Source organism: Phyllobates terribilis, unplaced genomic scaffold (assembly GCF_046119375.1).
Source record: "Phyllobates terribilis strain yellow unplaced genomic scaffold, ASM4611937v1 Scaffold_5__5_contigs__length_657084704, whole genome shotgun sequence".
Classification (NCBI taxonomy): domain Eukaryota; kingdom Metazoa; phylum Chordata; class Amphibia; order Anura; family Dendrobatidae; genus Phyllobates; species Phyllobates terribilis.
The window spans coordinates 624,933,746-624,955,230 of NW_027362765.1; positions in this window are offsets into that span (position 1 = coordinate 624,933,746).

Below are 21,485 nucleotides of genomic sequence, written 5' to 3' on the forward strand. Positions count from 1 at the left end.
GACGGCCCTGTTCACTTGCACGATTCCGGCGTGTCTCTCCTGTCGGACTTCTCATTCAGCTCTTCTCGGCTTGACCGTCGACGGTAGTCTCTCACGCTTGGGGTAAGGGGATCCAGACCTCGGCTTTTGAAAGGTGGCGTCGGGTCCCGGGAACTTACTCAGTGTGGGGCGCAGGTCCTGACTCTGGCCAACATGTGCATGGCTCAGGGCACCTTTGTAAGGGGTCCGAAGCCTTTCAAGCGGTGCCAAGCTTTGTCGTGCTGGGTTCTGTGGTCCCTCTGGAGCACATCTGCTCCACTCTGCAGCCTGGCACCAAATCTCCCTGTGTCTTGGCACGCTGGACTCTTATATCCAGGAAATCCCTCCTGGAGGTAACCTGATTAGGTCCGGCATCTGAATTTGTTCCCTCTTCAACTCTTCTAGCATAACTTGGTTCCACTTTATTTCGCCTGTACAGCAGATGGCAATCTTTCCTCATCTCTGGCACATCCTGCAAGAATCCGCCTGATGGTTTGTTGCTCTCTGCTACACACACGTGGCATGAACTGTCACTCTACACCTTGGTGGTCCTGAAAGAACAAATCCCAGAACAACACTATGCATCATAAATGAAGACGACTCAGAATACATATTAGAAACAACCTGAAAAAAGGAGTCGTTGTCACTTCCAAAGTTGGATCAAAAACATCACAAATTTTATTAATTTATACCATATACAAAACATGATTAAAAAATGTTGAGCACGCTGAATAGCCATGTTCAGACAGGGAAATTTCCCAATAGTATACAATGAGGTTTAGAAATAAATAGCTCAAAGCTAAATCAGAACCAATGCTATCACTGTGAGAGGGTGGACTATAATAAAAGAAGTGGAACACGATGATCTGTATCCCCAGTGTTGCACACAGCCTCACCTATGTGAAAAAATTATATGAATGCAGATACAGTGATCTATATCCTTTGATGGGGCTGTAGTCTCCAGTGGGGATAAAAAGGCTATATCAGATCATCTCCCAGCTAGCATATAAGTAATGGTGTCTCAGTTGATACTATAATCGTTTAAAAATGACACTTACCCAAAGCCCAGAGCGCCTCACTCTAATGTCCCTAAGCAGGTTTCGGTTTTTTTCCTTCTTCCAGGGGTGGAGCTGAAAATGCTGACAGGCTGACTCTTATCAAAATGAACAAGGGCTGGATTGGGCCAGACTTCTCGACACCACCGGATAATAGCAGCGGAACATAAAGTCAAATCCAGTGGTTTTTTGGCGGGGGTCTATTTCCAATCACCTCTTCACACCCAGATATGGGTATACTCTTCCTGATTTTGTATATTTTCTGTTGTCCTCCTCCTTCTCCTCATCCTCCATCACCATATCAACAGGGTGACTGATGCAAGGGTGTTTATGATGCCCACAGGAATATTTTTTAGAGGCCTACCTCTAACATTCTGTATGTTATACAGTATGTTAATGTATATCCCCCATGGGTAAATGTTTTTCAGCCCATGCACTTAGCACTTACTAGTATAGGAGACCCACTCCTTAACAATGGTAACAATTTTTTTAACGAGGACCTCCTCTATGTCTCTTCAAAGGGATATTGTAGTGCATCCTAATTTTTAGGAGCCCTTGCAGTCACTGCATACGCAATAACAGTATAGGAATCCCACTCCTTTATAATGGAAACATTTTTTTAATGAGGCCCGAAGTGCTAGACTGCTAATGCACATAGTACCAGATTGCAATAAAAAATGCAAGCAGTCTCATGCGTTGCCCAGCCCATCCCACATAAATCAGTACAACCTCATGTATAAAACTCACATAGGTTCAGTGCCCGCACAGTCAGCACATCAATGAGACCCCCACACCGCTGGTATAGATGAGAGTAGCGCGCCCCGACGTGCATTTCACAAAGCTCTTTCTCAAGAGGCGCGTATACTGGAGCACCTGCAGGACCTTCTATAAATACGCCCACAACCCCTCATGTGATCATGAGGGGCGGGGACGCCCATTGGAGCGCATCGGCACGTGCGCCCTGAGTCCCGTCCCCCCACCACTCGCGCCTAAGCCGTCATGCCCAAGGGGACGCGTCCAGGGGCGTGCTAATGAGCACGCCCCCGGAGGCGAGCCGCGGACATTGAGACAGCCAGGCGCGGGCACGGGAGAGCAGGAGACCATTGCGCAAGCGCACAGCTCCCAGGCAAACATACGGGAGAGTAATCATCTCTTGGAGGTATGTTAGATAGGGGGGAGAGGCAATCAAACAGAGTATGCAGAAAACTATGCAATAAAGAAAGAGAGGGAAACAAGACTCAAACACCACATCTCATTATATTGACATTGTTCCTAGGGTGCACACTGTCCATATACCATACATCTATGAAGTCAGCATCATAAAGGGGCACAATTGTTGCATTCCAATACTCAATATAGAACAGAGAAAACAAAGACAATGAGCACTCATCAAACACACAGGGTCTTCAAAATGCCACCCCAAGAAAAAGGGGGGACATACAGGAGTATCCCTGTGAGATAGGCCAATCCAATACAGGTAATAAGAGATGTGTGAAGATTTCACATAAATGTCAACTTAGTCCCGATACGGAATTGCGCTTCTCCTGGTGCTCCTTAAAATGAGATATAGCATATTCCAAGGTCTGAAGGTGGGCCAGAGTAAGGTACTCAGAAGTTTGTTAGTGTGAGGGCACTACACAGTATAACGGAAAAAGTGAAGGGGAATAAAGAAGAGAAAATTAAAAATCATAAAACAACAGAACAACAAACTAAAACAACATCATAACCAGGTAAAAGAACCTATCCGAACGAGGGGGGAGCGGGAGAGCATCACAGGTCCAATCGTTATAGGAACGATGAAAATCCCAGATTCTCATTTAGGCCACGTGGAGCCAAAGTTTCCAAGGCAGCAATCCATCGGGCCTCCTTTTGTGTCAGACACTGTTTAGCGTTGCCCCCACGGGAGCCTAAGTGCACCACGTCTATACCACATACACGAAGGGTGCATGGATCGCAGTTGTGAACTGCTTTGAAGTGACGTGGTAACATTTTGAGCTCCCGTGGGTCCATCACTGATTTGACCGCGCCAATGTCACGTACATGCTCCTGCACTCTAATTCTCATTTCTCTAGTTGTTAATCCTACATATATCTTATTACAGCCACATGTGGCATAGTACACCACATGGGTTGTACTGCATGAGTTAAATTTCAAGATTTTAAAAGTGAGGGAGCCGTCAGATGAAGTAAAAGACGTACAGCGAGAGACATTGGCGCAGGCCACACAGTGACCACAAGGAAAAGATCCACCCATGGGGCCACGTGTCCCAAAAGGGTTCGATGGAGGAGAGACGTAGTGACTGGAGACTAGGAGGTCCCTAAGATTACTGGCTCACCTGGCCGTCATCAATGGGTATTCCCCCACCTGATCCCTTAGGGAGGGCTCAGTGTTAAGAATGTGTCGGGAGAGGATCCGCCTCATGATTGAATGTGGAGATGAAGCGGGTCCTCTCAGGGATCTGAGGCCGGGCCCGTAGAGCGGGGTGTAAAAGGTGATTGCGGGGTGTCCTGCGCGCTCTACCATAGCCACGGCCGATGGATCGATTACTGTATCCTCTCTGTCTGAATCGGTCAGTCAGATCTGCGGCCTGTTTCTCAAAATTAGAGTCAGTTGAGCATATCCTCTCGCCCTTAGGAACTGTCCGATCGGAACGGCCCTAATCGTCGTTGAATTATGAGCAGAGGCAGCGTGTACCAACGAATTGACCGCAGTGGGTTTTCTGTATACGTCAGTCTGGATGGAGGAGTGTGAGTCTGACGCGCCCCCTGGGACATATTCCTTTTTGAGGGGAATACCCGGCACCGGATCAGATGGGGGGTTGTAGTCTCCGAGCGGCTGTGACCCGGTCCCGTGCCCAGGGCGTCAAGCTAAGTGTTATGTGGCAGTCCTTACTGATGTTATAAGAGTTCTTTTGTGTCGACTACGCCACCCGTTGTAGTGCGGTCACTGTGGCCGCCGCTGCAGCAGGGTCCGCTGAGGCTGATGGTGGATGTGCAGCTTGGTGGGATAACCCCCAACGGGAGGGGTATAGCCTCAGAGGGGACAGGCGCAGAGGATGGGGGTTGTGGTGGTGCGGTGCAGCCGGCAATGAAGACAGACTCGGGTTGTGCAGTTAAGGGAGTTTACTTACTGCTGATGTTTCGGTCACTCCAGCTGTTAGTGACCACCCGAGCCGTGCTGCGTCCACCAGGTCCTGGATCCGGCCAACCCCCAAACAAGTCCGGAGCGTGGCCCTGAGCTCTCCCTCTGTCCTTTCTTCAGCCGTCCCCACCAGTGATCCACCTAGGTCCAGCTCCCTTGGGCCTTCTGTTGGGCAACCCTTGGCCTTAGGTTCCCTGACCCTCCATGTGGTATGCCTTCAGGGTGGATGTAGTGGGTGGCCATGGCAGATGCTGCCCACAGCCTCCGGTCTCTGGCTAGGGATGTTTTTGCCCCCACCAGCTTGGGTTCCGGTACCCTTGTGCTGACTCCTCACCCGGTGCTCTAATTTGGGTTCTTGGGTCCCTTCAGTCTTTCCCCCTCTGGGTCTTTCTCTTTCTTTCTCCTCTCTCTCTCTCCAGGGCTGCTGTTTTCTTCTCTCTCCTCTCCAACTGACTTGTTCTCAGCGTCTGACCCTGATCTAAGTTGGTGCCCTCCTTATATATCCCTCTATGTGTGAGCTCAGGTGACCAGCACCCAATGAGCTCCTATCACTACCCAGACTGCTCCCCCTATCTGCCCCTACACTACATGGGATGTACCACCCCCCTCCCACTCCAGCCAGGAACAGGCTCGGTTGTACCTGCACATTTCTAAGTGGGAGTACCGTCGGCCTGCTCCTCTGGAATGGGATGTATGTAGTGCATGCAGTCTATCTGAGCTCAGTTCCACACTCCTTCCTTACCCGGGAGTGGAATATCACACCTCTGGGTTGAGGTGCAATACCCCTGTAGCAGCCGAATCCTCAGGGTGCTACATTCCCCCCTGGTAAATCACAGCACGTCCTCGGGCTGTAAGACAAAACACCAAAACATACAAACTTTTTATAAACATGAACATATAAAACATCATATAAAACTTTCATATAAAACATTCTCGTCGTCTCTGGTTCCTCCTCCTCCGGACACTGTGCAACGTGTGTCCGGGAAAAGTGCGACAGTCTCTTAGTAAAACAGGTTTTCTATAAAACCGGTAGGGGGCGCTTTAGGAAGCGCAACTATATACAGGGAAGTTGGAAGTTGGCCGCTCTCAGTCCTCGGCCAGGTAGAGGGTAGGGAATGGCTGCTCACAGTCCTCAGCCTGGTTTGGGTAGGGGACACACGGGTTAAACTGTTCACTGGTCCCAACGGGGACTAAACTTTAAAGCAGCCACGGTTACTTGGGTACCCCGACAGGTAACTATATACAGTCCTTTGTACTATCTTAGTCATAGTACCTTCTAGCCTTGAACCCGTCCGGGTCTTCTGGCTCCTCCTCCCTACACCGCAACTCCTCCTCTGTCAGGCGATGCACGTGGAGGGCGTAAGGTCCCTTGGCACACTTGTGCCGGGTGAACGTTACCTCGTCACCGATGTAGAGGTCACGGCCTTTGTGACCCTCTGGCAGGTGGGACTCGACGTCCCGTCGGGTAACGAAGACGTCACCCATGGTGTTCCGGTCCTTTATGAAGCCCCACCCATGCTGCGCATTAAACTTTATTACCGTCCCGATGGTACGGGGACGATTTGCTGCATAGGGGTCCCTTCTGGTCCGACTCTTTTGCTCCGCGCTGCGGGTCTGGGCCCATTGCTCTCTGACCCGCCTCTCCTCCCGTTCTCTCTGAAACTCTGCCAGCTGTTGACGGCAACACTCTGTGCGTTCAGCTGCAGCTGCCCGAGTCTCTCCGGTGAACCCCATCAAATCTTCTCCCGTGGGGTCCCACACGAATTGGGCTTCTTCTAGTGGAGGCGAGACCCGAGTCACGGGCTTTGGAGCCGGGATCAGGGGCTCACACAGGGGACCTAACTTCTTTTGTCGCTCCAGTTCCAAGAATTCTTCGGGCCAGATGAAAGGCCGCCCGTCCGGCCACGCCAGCTGGCTGAAGGGGTCCTCTCCCAGATATGGCACCCTTGGTGTTTCAGGTGCGGGCGTGATGGTGGGGGCGCCCAGGTTACCCAGGCCTTGCGGCCAGGCCGGGGGCATCTGGAAGGTAAATGGAACTGTTAACACGGCGGCGCCCTGGGCTACCTGGCCTTGCGACCAGGCCGGAGGCTCCGCGGAGGTAGATGGCTCTGCTGGGGATGCGGCGCCCGGAAACGCTAGGCCCTGCGACCAGGCCGGAGGCTCCTCCTCTTCCTTCGCCACGCTCCGGGTCACGACGCGTGACGTCACCGGGGTCGCGACGGCGGCTTCCGGTCGGGGCCTAGTCGGTGGCGGTGTCATGGCGGTCTCGGGTACGGCCGGGGGACCTTCGGGCTCTGCGACGGGGAGCTGGGGCAGACAAGCGGTCTTCCGGTATGGGGTATAGGCGTCCCCCTTACCTGCTGCCATGCGTCTCGCTCCCTCTTCTGCGCCGTCTCCGGCCTTGGGTCCTCCCGCGTCATCCGCAGAGGCAGTCGGTGTCTTCTTCCAAGGGAGCGGGTTCCGTGGACGGGTTCCAGCTTGCTGGGCCATCTCCCGGCCCCACTCCGCCAGGATCTCCCTCTGCACTCGGGCCATCCTTCCCGCGAGGCCCTCCAGGGCACTCCGCGCGCACTCCCGATCTCGGGGAAGCTGCGCCAGGATCTCCGCTAAGCCTAGCGGGGTTGTTGACTCCAGCAGGCTCCTGACCATCGGGTCGGTGCTGCTCTGCTCTCCTCTTTCTTCCTTTTGCAGGCTCCTGGCCAGCGGGCCGGTGCTGCGCTGCTGCCGCTCCATTCCCGGGTCTATTCTTCCTCTCCTCGACTCCGGGTGCTCTCGCTCTGGACACCTTGCCTCCGGGTGCGCTCGTTCTAGACTGCTCCAAGCGACACCCATCTTTTCTCTTTTCTTTCGTCTCCTCCCACTTAGAGGGCGGTCCCGGTGCAACTCGGTGACTGTCAGCTCCAGGGGGAGTTCTTTCACGCTGACAGACACCTCCAGCATCACAGTCTCTGTTGGTGGGGGCGGTTTCCACTTTTGGCGCCATTTTCTGTCCCGGCCCACGATGGGATGTGGCCTCTTGCCCTCCTTTGGCACGCCCATAATGGCGTCCGCTGCTCTTCCAAGGCGGGAAATCTGCGGTTTTGGCGGGAAGCGTCGCCCAGTGGAGGGAAACTCTGCAGATGGCGGGAACAAGTTGGAAATGGCGGACAATCGGCGGGAAACGACTGGTGATGGAGTCCGATGGCATGGACCCTCCGGAACCGGCGGGAGACTTCTTTCTGAGGTAAACTTGCACTTTTCTTCAGGCACGCAGTACCCGGGTGTTGCGGGCACGTAATCCTGCCGACTACGCCAAAGTTGACGCGCCCCCTGGGACATATTCCTTTTTGAGGGGAATACCCGGCACCGGATCAGATGGGGGGTTGTAGTCTCCGAGCGGCTGTGACCCGGTCCCGTGCCCAGGGCGTCAAGCTAAGTGTTATGTGGCAGTCCTTACTGATGTTATAAGAGTTCTTTTGTGTCGACTACGCCACCCGTTGTAGTGCGGTCACTGTGGCCGCCGCTGCAGCAGGGTCCGCTGAGGCTGATGGTGGATGTGCAGCTTGGTGGGATAACCCCCAACGGGAGGGGTATAGCCTCAGAGGGGACAGGCGCAGAGGATGGGGGTTGTGGTGGTGCGGTGCAGCCGGCAATGAAGACAGACTCGGGTTGTGCAGTTAAGGGAGTTTACTTACTGCTGATGTTTCGGTCACTCCAGCTGTTAGTGACCACCCGAGCCGTGCTGCGTCCACCAGGTCCTGGATCCGGCCAACCCCCAAACAAGTCCGGAGCGTGGCCCTGAGCTCTCCCTCTGTCCTTTCTTCAGCCGTCCCCACCAGTGATCCACCTAGGTCCAGCTCCCTTGGGCCTTCTGTTGGGCAACCCTTGGCCTTAGGTTCCCTGACCCTCCATGTGGTATGCCTTCAGGGTGGATGTAGTGGGTGGCCGTGGCAGATGCTGCCCACAGCCTCCGGTCTCTGGCTAGGGATGTTTTTGCCCCCACCAGCTTGGGTTCCGGTACCCTTGTGCTGACTCCTCACCCGGTGCTCTAATTTGGGTTCTTGGGTCCCTTCAGTCTTTCCCCCTCTGGGTCTTTCTCTTTCTTTCTCCTCTCTCTCTCTCCAGGGCTGCTGTTTTCTTCTCTCTCCTCTCCAACTGACTTGTTCTCAGCGTCTGACCCTGATCTAAGTTGGTGCCCTCCTTATATATCCCTCTATGTGTGAGCTCAGGTGACCAGCACCCAATGAGCTCCTATCACTACCCAGACTGCTCCCCCTATCTGCCCCTACACTACATGGGATGTACCACCCCCCTCCCACTCCAGCCAGGAACAGGCTCGGTTGTACCTGCACATTTCTAAGTGGGAGTACCGTCGGCCTGCTCCTCTGGAATGGGATGTATGTAGTGCATGCAGTCTATCTGAGCTCAGTTCCACACTCCTTCCTTACCCGGGAGTGGAATATCACACCTCTGGGTTGAGGTGCAATACCCCTGTAGCAGCCGAATCCTCAGGGTGCTACAAGTCCACCTCCAGAGTGACTTCCAGAAAATCCATACGTTGGTGATGACAGGAATATGTGAGTTTGATGCCCCACGTATTCGTGTTAAGCTGTCGCATGAACTCATCGAGCTCCTCCACCGTCCCCCGCCAAAAACAACAGTACATCATCAATGTATCTGAGCCATGTCACGACCTGAGCTGCTCCCCGCGCACCCTTGTCGCCAAAAATCTCCCTCTCCCAGGCGCCCAGGAAGAGGTTGGCGTACGAAGGCGCACAGGCCGCCCCCATGGCCGTGCCACGTCGCTGCAGATACACCGTGTCTTTGAAAAGGAAATAGTTATGACAGAGGACGAAGTGGAGAAGCTCAAGTAGAAACTCGCGTGAAGGGCTGTCCAGGTCGGAGGTCCCCAGGAAGAGGCGGACTGCTGCAAGGACCAGATCATGACTGATACAAGTGTACAGATTTACCTCATCGGCCATGACCATAAGTGTCCCAGGTTCCAGCATGACACCGTCAACCCTGGTTAGGACGTCCATCGTGTCTTTAATATATGATGGGAGAATCTCTACTAGTGGTCTCAGATGGCTATCAATATATTCACAGATAGGACCACAGAGACCTCCCAAACCAGACACGATTGGAGTCCAGGTGGGTTGACGGTGTCTTTATGGATTTTAGGAAGTAAATAAAAAGTAGCTGTTTTGGGAAAGCGCACAGTTAAAGCCTCCACAGTCCTCTTATTTATAATACCCCACTCGCAGGCACAGGCCAAGATACCCTGGAGGGCGGCGGAGAAGGAACCCGTAGGGTTATGAGACAGCCTAGAGCAGGGGTCTCAAACACGCGGCCCGCGGGCCGCATGCGGCCCCTGAGGCTGCTTTATGCGGCCCGCAGGCACAGACCCCTTGACGATCCCGACCTGGTCCAGGAGGAGCCGCCGACAGCAGCGCTGAATTGCCACACAGAGACTGTTTCCCAGCACTGCATTTCCAATGCCAGCCGCTGGCCAATCAGAGGCCAGCAGCTGATATCTGCGTGTCGGCGCAGCGAGTATGACGTCATTGCCATATGCAGATGTCAGCTGCTGGCCTCTGATTGGCCGGCGGCTGACATTGAAAATGCTGTGCTGGGAAACAGTCTCTGTGCGGCAATGCAGCGCTGCTGTCGGCGGCTCCTCCTAAACCAGGTCGGGATCGTCAAGGGGTCGGACTCTGTGGTGCCTGCGGGCCACATCTGCAGGAAGGCCGCCGAGGGAACGGAGGACAGGTGAGAATCATCTTTTTTTTTTTCTATTTTATGTGTGTGAAGAACAGCACAGGGGGCACATAGCCACAGGATGGGGACCTGGATGGGGCACATAGCCACAGGATGGGGACCTGGATGGGGCACATAGCCACAGGATGGGGACCTGGATGGGGCACATAGCCACAGGATGGGGACCTGGATGGGGCACATAGCCACAAGATGGGGACCTGGATGGGGAACATTGCCACAGGATGGGGACCTGGATGAGGCACATTAGTACAAGATGGGCGCCAGGATGGGGAACGTTGCCACAGGATGGGGACCTGGATGGGGCACATAGCCACAAGATGGGGACCTGGATGGGGCACAGAGCCACAAGATGGGGACCTGGATGGGGCACAGAGCCACAAGATGGGGACCAGAGCCACAAGATGGGGACCTGGATGGGGAACATTGCCACAGGATGGGGACCTGGATGGGGCACATAGCCCCAAGATGGGGACCTGGATGAGGCACATTAGTACAAGATGGGCGCCAGGATGGGGAACGTTGCCACAGGATGGGGACCTGGATGGGTCACATAGCCACAAGATGGGGACCTGGATGAGGCACATTAGTACAAGATGGGCGCCAGGATGGGGAACATTGCCACAGGATGGGGACCTGGATGGGGCACATAGCCACAGGATGGGGACCTGGATGGGGCACATTAGTACAAGATGGGGACTTGGATGGGGAACATTACTACAAGATGTTTTCCATTATTACTATATGATGCTAATTGTAAGACAATATTACTGTATGTGGCCAATTGGGGGAAATAAAATTGTAAAAAAAATAAAAAATAAAATAAAGCATGAAAAAATATTGGGCACTAAAAATGCTGTTTTATATGTAAACTAAAGTAAACACAAAAAAGTGCACGTTTATTATCGCCACATCCATAACGACCCAAGCCATAAAAAAATAAACACGGCAAAAATGTTCAAAAGGTGTATACAAAAAAAATGGTATCACTAAAAATGTCACATTGAACAAAGAATGCGGCCCCCCAAATTCAAATTTTTTCCATGTGCGGCCCATATACCCAGCCGAGTTTGAGACCCCTGGCCTAGAGTATGTGTCTCTATCTGTCAGCTGTCGTAAGGCCTCCCTCTCATATTTCAGATACGGCCACAAAACGATATTTCCTCTCTTGTCGGCCGGTTTAATGACAGTGTCATTAAGTGATTGAAGTTGATATAATAATGGTGCGCTGCGCGAAGGTCAGATTATCAAACTTCCTCCACGTAGGGAGTTGTTTGAAATCTGCTGCGACAAGCTGCACGAAAATTTCCACCGCCGGACTTATAGACAAGGGAGGGAATCTCGTCGATTTCGGAGTCCTTGTCTGGAGCGACCCACCTGTATGGGAAATAGTCTGCTCCTGAAGGAGATCCTCCAGATCCCGTAGGGCCTCCCTCTCCGTCGCCGTCATGAGTCCAGGGTCACCACCCGACCTGGAATGAAGTTTTTTAAGTATTAATTTTCGAGAAAACAGATGGAGGTCCTTAAGGGCCGTGAAGTAATCAAATTCATTGGTAGGTGCGAACGACAGGCCCCTACTTAGGACCTCCATCTGAGTCTCGGTAAGACTATGTGTCGTTAAATTAATAACAAGGAGCCCCCCCCCCCCCCCGGGAATCACACACCTGAAATGGGGTAGTAAGTTTTCTCCTACCATTCGGTCTGATTTGAGTTTGCGCGGGTGGTTGTTTAGATGGTCCCGCGTGGAGCTCCGAGCCATTAATTATTCCAGAATCCTCATTAGAGGTGCCTGAGGCAATAGATGTGGATCTGGAGCGTGAGTGTGAGTTGTTTCTGGATCTTTGCCCCACTCTTTCCATAGGAGATCTCCATCTATATATTTTCTGGGCCTGTTTATCCTGAACATCACGCTGGAAATTTTTGCCCTTGGTCATTTGTATCTCTTTTACCCATTTCTGGCATTCAGAATCAATTTCCTTGTTCAATTTTTTAATCGCATCGTTGGTCAAATCTTTCTTGATCTGGCCCTGAAGTAAATCAATTTCCGCTTCCATTTCACAAAGGGATTTCTCATTGTGTTCTTTGAGGAGATTTAAGAATCCCAGGGAGCAGGTATTAACCAATGCCTCCCATCTATCCTTAAAGGAATCATCATCCATATTAAAGGAAGGGAAAATTTGTATCCGCAGGCCCCTGGGGATCAATGCCTTCTCAATATATTTATTTAGGAAAGCATGATTCCACCAGATACGGGTCCTGCATTTAAGTAAAGTCTTGAACCTTGTAATGCTCTCACGCACCTCCCGATCCAAATCCGGCACCGCCGCTTCCCCATCATTAGATAATTCATTCAATTGTGCGAGCCAAGTAGTGTCTCGCGCACGAAGTCCATATTAGGCCAAAGACTGTGGAAAGACAGAAGAACATAAATGAATAAACAGTGGCCCACCTTATGAAGCTGACCGGTCCATGGTGTCTGGTCATGAGTAACAGACCCTTGGCCGGTTATTGCCTACTCATATAACAAATGTTTTTTTAAGAAAGGAGAAGACATGAGTTGTACAGCATAAAGAACATAGTTTTATTAAATACAATATACACACAAGTGCATACAAAGTCATTTCATACAAATTACAATACAGGGGAAGTAAAGTGCATAGTGCCAGGAGTCAGGGGATCTCACGGGGGATGTACCAGCCGGGCTGAATGTACATGAGTTATTATGTAAACAGGTTCGGGGTGGGTGAATGGACATACAACCGAAGTGCTAGACTGATAATGCACATAGTACCAGATTGCAATAAAAAATGCAAGCAGTCTCATGCGTTGCCCAGCCCATCCCACATAAATCAGTGCAACCTCATGTATAAAACTCACCTAGGTTCAGTGCCCGCACAGTCAGCACATCAATGAGACCCCCACACTGCTGGTATAGATGAGAGTAGGGCGCCCCGACGTGCATTTCACAAAGCTCTTTCTCAAGAGGCGCGTATACTGGAGCACCTGCAGGACCTTCTATAAATACGCCCACAACCCCTCATGTGATCATGAGGGGCGGGGACGCCCATTGGAGCGCATCGGCGCGTGCGCCCGGAGTCCCATCCCCCCGCCGCTCGCGCCTAAGCCGTCATGCCCAAGGGGACGCGTCCAGGGGCGTGCTAGTGAGCACTCCCCCGGAGGCGAGCCGCGGACATTGAGACAGCCAGGCGCGGGCACGGGAGAGCAGGAGACCATTGCGCAAGCGCACAGCTCCCAGGCAAACATACGGGAGAGTAATCATCTCTTGGAGGTATGTTAGATAGGGGGGAGAGGCAATCAAACAGAGTATGCAGAAAACTATGCAATAAAGAAAGAGGGGGAAACAAGACTCAAACACCACATCTCATTATATTGACATTGTTCCTAGGGTGCACACTGTCCATATACCATACATCTATGAAGTCAGCATCATAAAGGGGCACAATTGTTGCATTCCAATACTCAATATAGAACAGAGAAAACAAAGACAATGAGCACTCATCAAACACACAGTGTCTTCAAAATGCCACCCCAAGAAAAAGGGGGGACATACAGGAGTATCCCTGTGAGATAGGCCAATCTAATACAGGTAATAAGAGATGTGTGAAGATTTCACATAAATGTCAACTTAGTCCCGATACGGAATAGCGCTTCTCCTGGTGCTCCTTAAAATGAGATGTAGCATATTCCAAGGTCTGAAGGTGGGCCAGAGTAAGGTGCTCAGAAATTTGTTAGTGTGAAGGCACTATATAACGGCAAAAATGAAGGGGAATAGAGAAGAGAAAATTAAAAATCATAAAACAACAGAACAACAAACTAAAACAACATCATAACCAGGTTAAAGAACCTATCCGGACGAGGGGAGAGCAGGAGAGCATCACAGGTCCAATCGTTATAGGAACAATGAAAATCCCAGATTCTCATTTAGGCCACGTGGAGCCAAAGTATCCAAGACAGCAATCCATCAGGCCTCCTTATGTCAGACACTGTTTAGCGTTGCCCCCACGGGACCCCTGTGCCAATATCTCTCGCTGTACGTCTTTTACTTCATCTGACGGCTCCCGCACTTTTAAAATCTTGAAATTTATCTCATGCAGTACAACCCATGTGGTGTACTATGCCACATGTGGCTGTAATAAGATATATGTAGGATTATAAACTAGAGAAATGAGAATTAGAGTGCGGAAGCATATACGTGACATTGGCGCGGCCAAATCAGTGATGGACCCACGGGAGCTCAAAACGTTACCACGTCACTTCAAAGCAGTTCACAACTGCAATCCACGCACCCTTCGTGAACGTGGTATAGACGTGGTGCACTTAGGCTCCCGTGGGGGCAACGCTAAACAGTGTCTGACACAAAAGGAGGCCCGATGGACTGCTGTCTTGAATACTTTGGCTCCACGTGGCCTAAATGAGAATCTGGGATTTTCATCGTTCCTATAACAATTGGACCTGTGATGCTCTCCCGCTCCCCCCTCGTCCGGATAGGTTCTTTTACCTGGTTATGATGTTGTTTTAGTTTGTTGTTCTGTTGTTTCATGATTTTTAATTTTCTCTTCTTTATTCCCCTTCACTTTTTCCGTTATATAGTGCCTTCACACTAGCAAACTTCTGAGTACCTTAGTCTGGCCCACCTTCAGACCTTGGAATATGCTATATCTCATTTTAAGGAGGACCAGGAGAAGCACAATTCCGTATCGGGACTAACTTGACATTTATGTGAAATCTTCACACATCTCTTATTACCTGTATTGGATTGGCCTATCTCACAGGGATACTCCTGTATGTCCCCCCTTTTTCTTGGGGTGGCATTTTTGAAGACCCTGTGTGTTTGATGAGTGCTCATTGTCTTTGTTTTCTCTGTTCTCTATTGAGTATTGGGATGCGACAATTGTGCCCCTTTATGATGCTGACTTCATAGATGTATGGTATATGGACAGTGTGCACCCTAGGAACAATGTCAATATAATGAGATGTGGTGCTTGAGTCTTGTTTCCCCCTCTTTCTTTATTGCATAGTTTTCATAGTTTTCTGCATACTCCGTTTGATTGCCTCTCCCCTCTATCTAACATACCTCCAAGAGATGATTACTTTCCCGTATGTTTGCCTGGGAGCTGTGCGCTTGCGCAATTGTCTCCTGCTCTCCCGTGCCCGCGCCTGGCTGTCTGAATGTCCGCGGCTCGCCTCCGGGGGCATGCTCACTAGCACGCCCCTGGACGCGTCCCCTTGGGCATGATGGCTTAGGCGCGAGCGGCGGGGGGGATGGGACTCATGGCGCACGTGCCAATGCGCTCCAATGGGCGTCCCCGCCCCTCATGATCACATAAGGGGTTGTGGGCGTATTTATAGAAGGTCCTGCAGGTGCTCTAGTATACGCGCCTCTTGAGAAAGAGCTTTGCTTAACGCGTGTCGAGGCGTGCTGCTCTCATCTATACCAGCGGTGTGGGGGTCTCATTGATGTGCTGACTGTGCGGGCACTGAACCTAGGTGAGTTTTATACATGAGGTTGCACTGATTTATGTGGGATGGGCTGGGCAACGCATGAGACTGCTTGCATTTTTTATTGCAATCTGGTACTATGTGCATTAGCAGTCTAGCACTTCGGTTGTATGTCCATACACCCACCCCAAACCTGTTTACATAATAACTCATGTATATTCAGCCCGGCTGGTGCATCCCCCGTGAGATCCCCTGACTCCTGGCACTATGCACTTTACTTCCCCTGTATTGTAATTTGTATGACATGACTTTTTATGCACTTGTGTGTATATTGTATTTAATAAAACTATGTTCTTCATGCTGTACAGCTCATGTCTTCTCCTTTCTTAAAAAACATTTGTTATATGAGTAGGCAATAACCGGCCAAGGGTCTGGTACTCATGACCAGACACCATGGAGCGGTCAGCTTCATAAGGTGGGCCACCGTTTATTCATCTCTTCAAAGGGGTATTAGAGTGCGACCTAATTTTTGGCAGCCCTTGTAGTCACTGCATACACAATAACAGTATAGGAGACCCACTCCTTAATAATGGGAACAACAAAGCATAGCCGGCTGATGGCTCTCTAACAATAGTGAGGGACGACTGCTGGCCCTCTACTAATAGTAATATTTACTTTCACAATGCCCTGCAGCTGCTCCAATTAACCTTTGTTTATGCCAACTAATTTCTACTAATGGATCTGATATGATTTTATGGCTTCATTGTGGCTAGAGCACCCAGAACTGCATCTCATTAGCTGCAAAGGTTAGTTAGTGAAATTTTTTCCAAGATGGCTGCTAGGTTTAACATGGCTGTTCAGAATATTAGGACTTCTCATTCTCTTACAAGTCCCCCTCTTGTACTCTGTCCAAAGTACAACATTACATTTATGTAATATGCGAAGGTGAACTGTTATAGACAGGATTATCGAGGTAATTCATCATTTAATAAACCTGTGTCTGGAGGGGCAAAAATCCATAAAAAGAAGCAAAAAAACATATTAAAAAATCATTAAAGTATTAGTCCCAAAATAATAAGTCCCATACTAATTAAGTCTTTTGATCCCTGTCTTCACTGCTTCTTCTCATTCTCAGGTTTCTGGATTTTCTGGGTCTTCTCCCTCTGCACACTATCAGAGTCCCTCTGTATAGTGTGAAACACAATCCCCAGATCATCAGTAGGATCATGGTCATGGGAGTCGAATATGAAAATCTTCGTATCAATCCTTATTAGAAATCTCAGTAAGATAATTAAAAAGTCTACACTGATCAGTATGAACAATTTTAACTCCTTTGTCCCTTGGTTTGTTAACACAGCGCACTCCTAAACCTGTGGGGAGTTATTTGACTAACAACAAAGGAACCTTCCCAATTAGCTTCCCAAGGTCCCGTCTTTCTGAAATTTTTAATCATAACCTGAGCTCCTTTAATAAATTAAGAATCATTGTATTTTTCAGTGGGGTCTGTAAAATTAAGGGATCCAGTCCGACTATATGTTTTGTTTGATTCATAGTCTAGTGCACACCCAGTAAGTGCTTCATGTACGGAGTAAAACCTTTCTCCAAAGGGGTAAGCAACCTGGAGTAGTAACCCAGGGCATACAATTGACTGGACACTTCAGGACAATCTTTGGGCAATTTTTGTAAACGCACTGAGGAAATAGATATATCACCGGTGTGGGATGGGATGTAAAAGGGCTGGGGAGGGTCAGGATTAATCAATGCAGTGGCAGGCAAAGGTATGCTTCAATCCTTCAAGAGCCTCCAAGGCTTCTACCTCTATTATCACAGAGGCGTAATCATTATCAACTTCTTTTAACAAATCATAGAGTGGTAAAACCAGATGAGCAAAGTCTTCATTAATTCTCTGTAAAAATTAACAAGACCCAAAAATTTTCTAAGGTCAATAATATTAGCTAATATGGAAACAGCTTGAATAGCATTAACCCTGTCATGCATTGTTTTTTTCCTTCTGCTGAAATTGACACACCCAAAAATGTAATCTTTGACTTGATCAATAGTACTTTATCTAGGCTCATTTTGAGTCCTGCATCATGCAGGGCTTGACACACAGTTTCAAGGGTCTCTTTGTGTTCATATTCATCAACAGTTATGTTAGGGCACACTCAATAGGTGTTTGAAGCTCTTAATTGTCTTCTGCCAAATAAGGTATAAGTTTTACACAGGCCGGAAATCAAGACAAATGACTACCAGATGGAGTCATAAGTGAATTCTGTTTATTGAGCCTATTACAGAAGATTACAGTATATAGCAAAGGATTGGGTTTCCAATATGCCAAGTCATTATGATTATACAAATGTCACATGTTTTTAGTTCAATGTTTAATCAGTGTGGTCAAGTTAACCTTATTGGGTTTGAAGCAATTATCTTTATTAGCCTGTTATTGGTTCCGAGCTATTAAAATCTATTAGCAAGTTACGGAACAATCAGATTAGCTGTCCACACAGGCAAATGCATATTGTCTTTGGACTGGGAGCGGTCCCTAGACATGGTACAGCATGTAAAAGTCATTTTGTATTTTGGATATCTTCAATATATCGAAATGCATTAATATATATTATTTCAACAAATATATTCACATCCTTAACAGTTTGAATTAACAAATCATCCACATATTGTAAGACTTTGTCTCCATAACTGAAGGGTTCTAAAACCTGAGCCAATGCCTGATGGAAATAGACAGGGGAACTGTGGAATCCCATGGACAACCGCATGAACAAGTACTGCACATTCTCAAAGGTGAATGCGAAGCGGAGTATAGATTTGGGTGTTAGGGGTACTGAGAAAAAGCCATTTTCAATGTCCAAACAAGAAAACACTTTACACTCACTCCTTAGTTGTGACATAACTTCAAGGACAGGTGCAACAAGGTGAGCAGCTGAGGGAGTTTACTTATTTTCAAGTCTCAAGTCTACAACTCTTTCAAAGCTACCATCTTCATTTTTCACAGGTAAAATGGGACGGTTTCATGGTGAATTACCATTTACAACAACGCCTTGTTTTTCCAATTCACTGATCACAACCCTTATGTAAAGTATTGCGTACTCAGGAATTCAATACTGGTGTTGGAAAGGTGATTGCTTTTCACCATCAACTTTAACTTGATTTTGTATTAATCCACAATAAGTTTTCTTTGAAACCCACAATTCAGGCAACCTTTGTTTCAATTAATTTTTTAGAACATCATTCTCAACATTTTCATCAGTACATAAACCTAGACTGGCAATGGGTAATTTGTGACTCTCCAACTCCCCCTCCACAGATACAATTATGGAAAAAATAATTACTTCTTTGTTTTGTCACAGAACTTTGTTAGACAAATCAACAACATTGCTCCCAAAACATTGGTACCCCGAATAGTGGACCGTAACTGTGGATTTACCCAAAAGTTGAAACAAACCCCTTTTCTTCGATCCCCCTGTGTCCTGAAATCTCAGGTTCACTGGAAGACTTTTTTCTGCTTGAATACAGGAGCCCTCAAATCCTACCAAAGTGGTAGTCTCAGGCAGTCCAGGGGGTGACTGCAATTTGTATCCTGTTACTGAAACTGAGGCTCCGGTATCGATGAAAATGTCTTCCCACGGCAGAACCTCTATTGTCCCTCTGACATAAGGTCTTCCCTCCCTCCTAAGGGAAAGAGGGGCAAGGAGGGCAAGGAGAACAGGGGGAGCACCTCATCAGTCGGAGTTTCCTCATCTGAGAAAGTTTTCCATCCTATAGCCTCCACCTCTGCCCCAAAGAGACCATCAGTAAGAGCCCAGGTCCTCATGCTCCTGCAGCTCCTTCATTAATGAAGAACAGGGACAAGGAGGAATATCTCCTCTCTGAATAGCATTGATCTCTGGGCTGAATGGCTAGGAACTGCTGGAGTGGAAGGCTACTGAGAGACAGGGTTAACCCATTATACTGCTGATACTGCCTAGGGTCATTCACCGCTGGCTACGGCGGTCTAAGTCCATGGGGGGTCTGGAGAACTTCTGGGGCCCATAAACGCTTTCCTAAACTGTTCCTCCCTGCTTTCAAGATGTCTTGTCATCACATTCTGCTATCCTAAGTCTCCAGTCGTCAATCTTATCCCCGTTAACCTACTGCTCCTCTGCTACATCTCCCATCTAATCAATGACTAATTGCAAAGCCTAGTATTCATACCCATATTTCTGTATTATCTCTGCTTGCTTTAGAGTTTCATCCAGCTGTTCTACTCTTGCTCTGAACACAGCCTGTCCCTGGGTGATCACATTAACATGCTGACTTGCAGGACATCTATCAATGGACTGATCAAAAACTTCTACTGTTTTACATAAAGCCACTATTCGGCTATTATCTTTTCCTAACGCCCTTTTCTTGTCTATTTCCCTGTTTTCCTTTATTACCCACTGCATACAATTTAGCCAAGTGGTTTCATCATTAACCCCCTCCGGCTGGGGTGTGCTATCATGCTTAGCTGCCTGCTTTCGTAACTAGTGTTGAGCCATCCCCGTAGTGTTCGATTTCGGTTCGGTTCGTCGAACACCCGTATGTTCGCCGAACTGTTCGTCGAACACCGTTGAAACCAATGGCAGGCAAACAAAAACACATAGAAACACATAGAAAACACCTTCAAAGGTGTCCAAAAGCTGACAAACTGCTCAGAAGACACAACTAACACATGGAAAAGTGACAAGTACATATAGTCATGCGAAAAGAAAAGAGGTGGAGGAGTAAAAGGAGGGGGAGACACAGATATAGGCATGTCATGCCCTTCTAAAACCAAAAAAGTGCGAAGATGACACGGCCAGTCTGTTCCTGCCCGTGCGACCTCCGTGTCGCCGGCTTTGTGCCAGAGCCGAGGTGGACCCTGATGGCCAGCACCCCTCTCCCAATACTGGTGCCTGTTCACTGGTGGGTCGAGCGAGCCCCCCTGCCGTGGAGGCAGGTCTAATCTTTTTAATTTAAATTGTCTCTCTAATTTGAATGAATACACTTTAAATCCTTTTACAAGGATCTATTGGAGGGCAAGTCTCATGCCAGCAGCCGCGTAATTCCAGCTCCAGTAGAGTCCACTAAAGCTGCTGCAGTTAAAAAGCTTTTATAAGGATCGAGCTCGGCGGTCCACCGCAAGGCGTCCTACCGCCAGTCCCAGCCCCTATGCCTTGGGGTGCCTCCCCGATGCTCTTCACTGAGTGTCCCGGGGGCCCGAACCATTTCCTTTGAAAAAATTAAGTGTCCAAACTACAGGTGGTGTAGCTTGCTTAACAGCTGGGATAATCCGCTGACTAGCAGACACTGCTACTAGGCACAAAGTATTTCCTGGGCTAGATGCAGTTAAAAATTTGTAATTAGATACTCTCGTTGGATGCTGAGAAAGAATTCCATAGAGTCTCCTGGCACGCCATATATTATTATCTTAAAAAGCTTGGGGTAGGGGTCTAGGGGACCCTTTTATAGGCAAAATCACGGCCCTGTATCGCAATATGTCAACTAGGCTGAAGATAAATGGAACATTTTCATCACCTTTCATAATCACCAATGGGACAAGGCAGGGATGTCCTCTGTCCCCTCTCTTATACATCCTAGTGACGGAGCACCTGCTCTCATCAATTCGCAATAACCCCAATATTAGGTGGATTGAGGTGGGAGGCACCGAGTACAAGTGCTCTGCATTTGCTGATGATGTCCTAGTATATTTCACTCAATCAGATATATCCATCCCTGCTGTCATGGCTGAAATAGATCACTTTGTTATATGGTCAAATTTTAAAATCAATGCAGCGAAGTCTGAGGCCCTCGATGTCTCCCTCCCCAAATCCATACAGGATTCCATCCAGTCCAACTTTCCCTTTGCCTGGCCCTCACAGGGTATCAAATACCTAGGAATTCGTATTCATGGAGACCTCTCCCGTCTATGTTATCTTAATTTTAGGCCCTTTATTGAACAACTCCATACAGACCACGGTTGGCAAGTGAGAACTGTAAGATTCACTACGTGAACCACTGTTGTTTTGTGGAAAAGCACAT